General features: G+C 47.2%; 1 protein-coding gene across 1 annotated transcript in view; it reads right to left on the reverse strand.

The window, feature by feature from the left end:
• The window catches only part of T265_06695 (hypothetical protein), a gene marked incomplete at both ends in the record, with an annotated part of 49,526 nt that extends 41,430 nt beyond the window's left edge, over nt 1-8,096 (reverse strand). Inside the window, 2 exons of the mRNA XM_009172029.1 lie at nt 7,563-7,966; nt 8,026-8,096. The remainder of the gene's footprint in view (nt 1-7,562; nt 7,967-8,025) is intronic.
• Nucleotides 8,097-9,624: the final 1,528 nt, after the last annotated feature.

Below are 9,624 nucleotides of genomic sequence, written 5' to 3' on the forward strand. Positions count from 1 at the left end.
AGCTGAGTTTGCTGGTAATGGCTTTCATAATTCGTTGCCAAGTCGGTGCTTGAACTCGCTCGACTCGTTTCCACGCTTCGTGTGGATGTGAAAACTCTCTAAGGAAGTCTATCGACTGGTATGCGAAGAACGTGACCAAACTAGCGCAACATATGGGGTGTGATCAGTTCATCTAGCTTGAGCGAGTTGCTTCCTCAAAAAACCACTAGACGTACTTCAGCATTACTGGGCCGCTGTTTCCGCCAGACCCCGACAAAGCTCCGCAGGCTCCAGCTGAAAGCTTTTTTAATATTCTCAGCGGACAGAGGCCAAGCACCTGACCCATATAACAACATGAAGCCGATCGCAGCATTGTAAACTGGACCGATGACAGATAAGCTGGTGTCACACCTATGCCACGAGTGATTCAGGTTTACAAAAGCCGCTCCGACCTTCCAAATCCGAATAGAAACATCGCCTTTAGCAAGACAACTGGGACCGATATAGCTACCCAAGCAAACAAATTTGTGTAGTACTTCAATGGGCCCATTTGCAGTAAGAGTCAACATCAGAATACGTCATGTCTGAAAGGGACTACAGTAAATGGTTCCCGTAGACTTGTTTCACATCACGTCCGAGGGCTTCACAAGAGCCGGGGGAGTTGTGCGCATCTTGCGCGCCCTTAACAAAACGCAAACGAAAGACAGCAACGAACAGGCGGGTAGCCCGAATCCACATGGGTGTTACATAACGAGCGACAATCACTATCTAATCCACACCATTTACAGCTAGTGGCGATGCGGTCTACTTGCGTTGAAGGTTGGCTTGAGTTCGAGGGACGCCATATGGTTAACAACTGCAGGTGATCATCGTTGTTCCTGCGTCTCCTAGGTGGCCACCTAATTGAACCTTAACAGTGCACTCATGCCCCTGGTAACCACAATAATACCTGAGCCATTAACCCGTAGCAATGAGACGTTCAAAGCGTCGCAAAAGTTGCCTTGAGAGCATTGGAGCTAGTTTGTTGAAGTGTAAGCAGACACGACGGAAAGCGAGTATCGGCGCGTTTACGGGACACTCCCATGGATTTTGTAAAATAGACCGCATAGAGGTGGCTATCAACGGACACCCATTCAACAGAGGCCCCTCAGCCCGGTTGTTTAGAATGATACCTACACTAGTGGAACCAGAAGCAGCGGCCTCTGGTACACAAGAGATGCTCAAGTAAATGCGAGCATAAACTGATGGGAAGTTTAGTTTACCAACCGTATTTTGGTCTTGAAATCTCACTTGAATGAAGGCACACGTCAATAGAAAGCTAGTCCTGCGTACATACAAGATAAATCTGTTGTCCAACGGGTTTCAGAGTGCCAAGGCTGTCGAGTGAACTGAGTGCCTGGGTTTAAAGAACGGCTTCAAAGTGTCTGTGGTCATGATGGCTAAATCAACGGCAGATATTGCAGCTAGCAGCAACTGGCGGTGAACGGATCTGTCAGTCCTTAAGGATGAGCCTGCGGAGATGCGACCAGAAACGGGGTGAGCAGGGGAGGGGTGAGTGTTAGCCTGTTTTTGCTTGCTCGCCCTGACGTATGCAGCAAGTCGACTTGGCTAATGGCACCACGCGCAGGCCGACATCATATGAGATTATTGATAAATGTGTGATTCATGGTTGCTGGAATACTGCCAGGGCTTGCAGACGGACAATTAAGGTCCCCAATCAAAGCTTTTGGCTCGAATGCCTAATCGCAGGGCTGTCAGGGCAGGGAGCGAATCGTCACACATTTTGCAACATCCAACTTAGAGGATCAGAGGATTGCGTTGGTCCTACCTCTCCCGATTGACTAGCCTGTTATTAAAGGCTCACACGTACACTCCGGGTGGAGATCAATGGGTTATGGAGGTGCACAAACCATCACACCGCTGTACGGTCCAGTCACTTCGTGACAGGGCCTCACTGAATCATAGGTTGAAAGTTGCCCCTTTCCGATTGCACTGTGTGCGCCTGGCATAACTTCTAGAATCAACGGCTCATCACATTTACTCATTATTAGAGGCACCACCAGGAATCTGTCGTTCTTTCTATGTGGAATGTCGCCGCCCCACTACCTGAGTACCACTAACTGCTAAAGACTAATCACAGTACATAATGACACGAAGACATGCATCCAGGATAACAACAACCATAGCTTTTTGAGCTAGCGATCGCGATGACACTTCCAACTCCATCGCCATTACAATGGGCGTAGTCCTAAGTTAAGAAGAAACTAACTGCCCGACTTGCATTGTGCTAGTTAGCTCTGCAGAGGTGGCCCGACCTAAAGTTGACACCTTGCCGTGCTAGTCGAGCTTCAGGGCTGCAATGATCCCGCGGTCTACACCGGTTGAAACTCAGTTCTTTAAAGTTCAACCAAACCATGATGACCAGTGGAGAGCAGCCTGACGAAGAAAAGCGATTGCTCGTACTGTGAAAAATCTACATGGCCTGGAGGTACATTCGCACTGTCCTCTCCGAGATGCTTCCGGCAAGCGGTCAGCATGTTTGTATTTGTGACAGCAGTGATGCTTTATTCCCTCAAGGGCGACTAAGAAATGGTCGACCCCCAAAATCGTGCCCTTCGTTTGCCCAACGGTTGGCCACGACGACCGATGCATTATTCACTACGGTCGAATTACCTGTAAAGCCACAGCCCGGTGCCGCTAAGAATACATCTGCTGTGTGCAGCCACATTAGGAGTCAGACAACTAAGATCCGAGAATGGTCACCGAACAAAACCTTGCCTTCGCCCACTGCCTTATGGGTCAGAACTTTGAGTCAAAGGCTCAGGATGGGATACCTCAACCAAAAAGCTCTCTTTGGTCTGGGCAACCGGGAAAAATCATTTGCACATACAGCTCTTCAATCAGCCTCCACCTCATATAAGCCCCTCTGGTTCATCTAGCCGTCGATAACCTAACCTAAGCTTCTGATCAATAAATTAAAATAAGCCTCCATTACATTCAAAGGATCCGTTCCACATTGCGACTTTCTACGTCCGCACCCTGAGTTCAGTTGGGCAACAGCCAGCTCTTGCTCGGATTTTGTTTAATCTTTCGATCGATGTAAATCGTTCCTCCGGAAGACATACCAGACCCATGCTCGGTCGTGAACTCCAGGTCGCTCTGGACGAACCCGGATTCTTCGCACTTTACTCTTCGGGTATCTGGTGATACAATGGCTCGTGGGATTTACGGTGTGGGAGTTATGCTTAACCCGAGCTGAAGGCGCTTTAATTGGCTGGATACCAGCGAGTAGTCGTCTTTACGCTGTTCGGTTGACTGGTTCAAGCAAGACAATGTCTCGATGTGGTAAACGGTGTTGTTTGGTTGACAATATACATTCCAACAGACGGCTGCTCTGAGGTTGAGAAAGACAGTTTGCATTGGAATTTGTCACAGCTGCTCTTCAGGCAGGTGACACGAATGGCCAAGCTGACCAACTAAGTCCTAAGGAAGTTTATTTCGGAGTTGGATTCGCGGCTAATGCTCACCTCAGTTAAGGGCTGAATATCATTTGTTAATAGCAGCCACAAATTCTAAGCACAAGCCCTCACACCGTGACTTGAGGGCCACCACCTGCAAACCAGTTGTGGACTGAGCTGGGTCGTGGCAATCAACTACCGACAGAGTTTCGATTTAAGACTTGTTCATTTTGGATAACACCGCTTGACTCTGATCACACGCTGTGCGGGCATTCATAGCTATTGCCTTTCCCTCTGGAACACGCCGGTTGATGCAAGGCCATTTAGTTCTTCACCTGAGTCCTTGCAGATCAACAACATTGAGTTGAGTTGGCGAAGAGAATTCCAAAATTTGCGATGGTTGTAATAGTTATTTGAATGACCATTTGATAAAAGTGAGAGGTCATACTTGTAGCTGTTGAACCATCGCCCAACCCTCCGGTGAACACTGGATCTCGGCACGATCAGCAGCTCTGATTACAACCAGGAAAATTCTACCAGCACAGAACGACTAAGATGGCAGGTCCCTAAAGCGCCCAACAAGGAAGAGCCTAAGGATTCGAAAAGAGCGACGGTAGGTCGCAAAATCTTGTGGAATTTAGGCCTTCGTAAATAGGGAAAAATCATACCCTGTTCCAGCAGGTCCGATCAAGTGGTCCAAAGGAGTGTTTTAGTTAAAAGGTGTCCTGAACGATGCCTGAGCATACTTCAGCTGGGCTCGAGATGGCCCAATGGTTGAGGTGTGGACCTAATAACCAAAGGGTCGTGGTTCTCGACTACCCCTGTTTGGGCTTGGGCAACCTAGCAGCATCTCAGCCCTCGTGATTCTTATGGGTGCCATGGCAGACATCGACAATTCGTGCTCTAGACGTGGTTGCGTCATAAAATTGGGTTTCTAAGCCGTGGAACACTGATCCACTTCACTTATGATTTACCTGACATACCTCAGTGCTCATAGATCTTATTAACAGGGTCCTATTACCGTTTTTGTGGGACGTGGATTTGTGACAAGGAGGCGGGAATGGACCGTCCCACTTTCACTGCTTGGCCATAGATGTTTGGAACTGGTCCATTATCACTGTAATGAGGACCTAAAACATCCATCGAAATAGCACCGGAACAAAGGAGGGGTCCGCTTAATGATTCCCGGATGACCGTAACACTAAGTCTTTCGAGCTTCGCAAGCAACTTGCCTTGCGTGTTTCCTTCGACGCATACGCCGGGGAACTTCTCAGCTGCATGCATTTCTTCGTTCCCTTTGGTTAGAGGCGGGAAGTAGCATCACACGGAGTGCCTGTCTTTCGTGTCCGCAAAATATCCGTCATCTGCGTTTTGCCAACCATTTATTCGCATGTTATACGTACCGGTTGGTCTATGTGGTCGATTCACTTTTGTCTCGTAGTCGTCCTGCCGCCTGTGAACTCGTTTACTTGACCTCAGTCCCATTTTCTCACAATATACTGGTGTTGTTCCTGAACAGGCATCCTCCATTTCCAAGACAATGACTTGTCTTGCAGTGAACTGAACCGATGTCTTCTAAGTTTGTATTGTATTTTTCATTCTACTGGGTCTGAATTGTAAAAATCGTTCAAAAGTAGCACCATTTCGGTGCTAAAATGCCATGCCACGAGAAAAAAGTACGAGGGCTGGGATACTGCCAAGTCGCCCTAGCCTAGGCACGGGAGGTCGAGAGGCGGAGGTCGGGTTCGAACAACCGACTTTCCTGTCAGTAAATTCGTGCTCTAACAACTGAGCCATCTTGCCCCTTTAATCGTGACATAAAGTAGACAAGCGTTACTACCTAAAACTGGAACATTCATAAGAAGACCAGGTAGGAAATAAAAATCATCCTTTCAGCGCCTAAATGCCGTGCAACCCGAAGGAAGCACAAGGAGCGAAGTGCTCCCAGGTCACCCAAGACTAGGTAGGTGCAGTCGAGATGCTAAGATTGGGTTCGAACTTTAAAGGTCAGTAAGGTCGCGCCTCAACCAGTCAGCTATATCGGACTCCAGTCGAATGTAGGCATCAAATCACAAGAATCTCCATTCGGTATTCTATGGTAGCGAGTCCATTAATCGACCGGTACCTCCGTTAACTATAATACGGCCGTACCATAAAACGGCGCCAAAAACAATGGTAAAAATTCCAAAGTCGGTCTCCAAAGCAGTCCAGTGACAGATGGGTGGCGACTGGCTTTGAAATAGCATCAAAAATCTTTCATGTGTGAACCTGAGGCGTTTATCGCAGAGAACTTGCTTGGGTTACTTAACAGTGTGTTGATTCACCATTTCTCAGCCCCAGACCATCGTTGTAGGCGTTGAATCTGATGACAGATCAGTTTGGTCCGACACTGTACGACGAGTACGCGGTTATTACAACTGACAATGATGATGATGGCCCGACACTAGTACTGAATTTCACCCGTGTTTAGACACTTGCAAACCGCTACCGTGTTGTGCTAAGTCAGTGCGAAGAATTCTTAAATATTCACCCCAGGAGGACAGCGCACAGGCTCTGCTTAAACCCACCTTTGGACACATGGACGAGATATTTCAGTTGTATTGTTACTTGAGAGCACTAATAGACGACACATCAGTCGCCAGCTGGACAATATGGGAACGACGGAAGCCTTCTGCATGGCACATGAACTACAGCACGTTTTGGGGACCGGATAAGGAAGGAATAAACTCCACGTTGGATCTAAAGGAAATGAGTGGTTATTCCATTGAAGTTCCTCCTACGCAGCACCAGCAATAATCACAACCCTGCTGAAAATCCAGGTAGGTATTTTCGTTCTTGGAGTTGTTTTCCACCTTCGTCCCAGGGTTCCTTGTCCAACTGTGTTTTGAGATGTGCCATCGATGTGACTCGGTGGTCCGAATTCCGGGATGGGTTCCAGTGGTCTTCCTGTGCTTGTCTGGAGAAGTTAAAAGAACCGGTTGGTGGTATGTCCCATCCGTACCAGGTAGGAGCCGCATTATTAGTCCGTTCAAGATAATCCACCAGGATCGATGGTCCCGTGGATGTTTTCACGAGATGTTATATTATTGGCAAGTATCTTTACGGTAAGTGGTTCGTTTGACTGGGAGAAGTTAAAAGTCACTCGGCAGTGTTCCCCTGATGCTCTTGTTTGTAGTCTGGACTCCCCTAATTGAGGAGCACGGTACTTAAATCAGGCTACAGGCCCTTCCAGTTGATCGATTTACTTTCCAGAACTGCGTATGAGCATGACAGCGTTTGCGTGACATACAGGGTCTTTGGACTTCGTCGGCACCATATGACCCATTCCGTATTGTCCGTGTCGCATTTGACTGCGACGCTGGTGCGTTAGGATCGTTATTATCTTCCTTTTCCAGACTCACATCTGCAGTAGGATCGTTATCTTCCTTTTCCAGACTCACATCTGCAGTTTGATTTCCGATGGAGTCCGCGGCCTTGACTGAGTGACCCAGTGCTTCCATAACGTTATGGTTGTAAAAGTGGTCGAATTGGTACTAATCGAGTTCCTGCCTTGCAATCTTTCACTCTAACGCCGTCACTCTCCATATGATCAACGAAAGAATGGTAACTAATCGAAGGGGTTCCACAGAAGAACGTGTATTTTTACTTAAAGGGCTGCATAAGAGAAATGCTGCCGCCTGCCAGTCATCGGCCACGACACCAAAATCTCTGCGCGGTCTTTCACTCTAGAGCTGGTCACCCTCAGCTTTCGAAACTACTCACCAGGTTTCCATTCGATCCACAGGGGTGAATGTGAAATTACCAGACTTCCCCTTTTTAAGTTTAACCAGCTCGTTAGCCGCATTGGCAAAAATAATTTTTCTCGGGCCTTCCAGCGTTGGCTTGTGACAGTCGAAACTCGGACGTAATACCTATCAGACTAACCTTATCGACAGAGAAATCACAAACAGCAGAATCTACAGAAGCAGCAACTGGCATGGACAAATCCTGGTCGGCTGCGGCCAGTCATCTGAACATTTAGTTCCCTTACTGAGGAGAACGCACCACCCTTAAAATGGCCGGCCAGTTGTGCCAAGGGAATAAAAACACATTCAGTGTGCATATTTATCCGTTAATGATATATACCGTCTGCTTCGGTTAGCCTCCTCGTTTGCAGCAGAGAAATACTCATGACTTTGGCCGGCTGGAGCGTGGCGCCTCCGGTATTCTCCAACGTTGAATACTAAAATACAGAATAAGCGACAATCGGCAAGTCACCCACCCTTGGTGTGTATCCCCACCCAGTTTAGATACCTGCTCAATTTCGTTGCGATGTAAGACTTGCCTCGCGCCGGAAGGCCAACAAGTACAACAACAACTTTTCCCTTCTTCTGACATGTGCCTAGATCCGTGGTGGATAGATTGGAGAGTGGAGCATAATTCAACGAAATCCGCCTATTCTTGTGGTCCATTCAGAACCGAATATATAGTGTGGTATCTCAGGAAGTCAGCGGTACCCGACGTTCACAAAGATGCAGTGACGGTCCGCTCTGGAATGAACAGATATGGAAAGTAGTATTATTGGGGCAATATGGCACAGAGCACTTGCGCTACAAATATCGTATTCAAACAATGCGGCCACCCTTCATCAACTCTCGAAAGTGGCACGAAGGAACAAGCGGGAAAAGTTCTCAGTCGCTGACTAGAAGCACACCCAAATTATTTCCGCCGAAAGTATCGGGTCTTTGAGGTTGTGACTTTAACGGTGAGTTACTAATCCGTTGCACTCTCCGGTGGCGTGTTACTCGTACGATTTTGTTTAATTGAGGGACGTTTCAAGGTCATGGACACGGATTCACGGATTCACGGATTGATACACAGGATCGAGGCTTTTCCCAAGTTTCCCGGGTTGGTTTTGTTCTTGTCGGTCAGTGGCTGTCGTTCACCTGAAAGGCACAAGTGAAAAAAGGGTGTAGCACTGCTCTTCATGTTCTCAGCGCGGGGCAGTATGTTTGCCAGCACGAGGATTCACATAAATAAATGTCTAATAGTGCTTTAAATTGGGTTCGAGAAGGAGCGTGTACAACCGTCGGAGGAAGGTCATTCCACGCAACTACTACCCGAAGTGAAAAAAAGTTTTGTCTAATGGATGTGTGTGCCCTGAGCTTGGAAATTTTCTTACTATGTCCCCCCGGGTGTTTGCTGGGTCAACGGTAAAAACCTGTTTGCCAAGCTTTGTTGAAGCAGGGCGTAATTAAGAATTCGGTCCCCTAGCAGGCGACGGTATTCCAGAGGAAAGAGATCAAGCATCGCGGGACGCGTTTCGTAGTCCACGGATTTGGACCATAACTGCTTCGCATTTTGTTACCGGTTTACGCAAGTTAAAACACGAAATCGCGCTTCAGCAACTTTTGGCATTATTCAGTGTTGACTAAGAATGAAGAAACCTCTAAAGAATATCTAGCGCAAATTCCACCCCGGGATATCGGTCATTAACTTTGTTTGCTCTAAACTCCTCAGATATGGTGTGGCGTTTTGTACATTTATTTTACTTCCATTATAACACCACGTATTTCATCAATTGCATAATCGTTTTTTGTTTGAATACGAAAAAGCTACAAAAACGCGCACTTGTACATTTTCATTAAAATACAAGCGTGGTCACGTGCTTCGACTGTCTCTTCTGATTTCGCTCACGCTTGCGGCGGTCATTCGCGAGTCTCATGTACTAACTCTGGTACCAAAACATTTCAGACATCTTCGGGATCTATTATATGTGGGAACTGTTCAGAAGAAGACCTCTGGACCAACATGATTGGATTATTGTTTATTCGTTGGCCTGGGCCAACGACGAACTATTTTACGGAGAACAATTGTTAGTGAGTCTGTTCCATCTGACCTCTTTATTTTCGTATACCCAACCTAGCGTCATTATTTTTATTCCATTGCCACACACTCCTGGTAAACCAGCTTATTGGGTAGCCAGACCACTACAAATTTGGTGAAGCCCGAGTATTCTAGATATTTTTTGAAAGCGTTTCTTTCAAGTCGTCGTGATTTTGTTTCTTTTGCCCTGTATTTATGGAAGCACATTTTGAATCAGCGGATTTAGTCGAGAATGCAATTAGCAAACGTTTACCTGACTACAATCCACGCAACCCCGGGGTATGGTTTCACCAGATGTAGGCTTGTTCTGCCACGCGAGGGA

The sequence above is a fragment of the Opisthorchis viverrini genome (genome assembly GCF_000715545.1).
Source record: "Opisthorchis viverrini unplaced genomic scaffold opera_v5_143, whole genome shotgun sequence".
NCBI lineage: Eukaryota > Metazoa > Platyhelminthes > Trematoda > Opisthorchiida > Opisthorchiidae > Opisthorchis > Opisthorchis viverrini.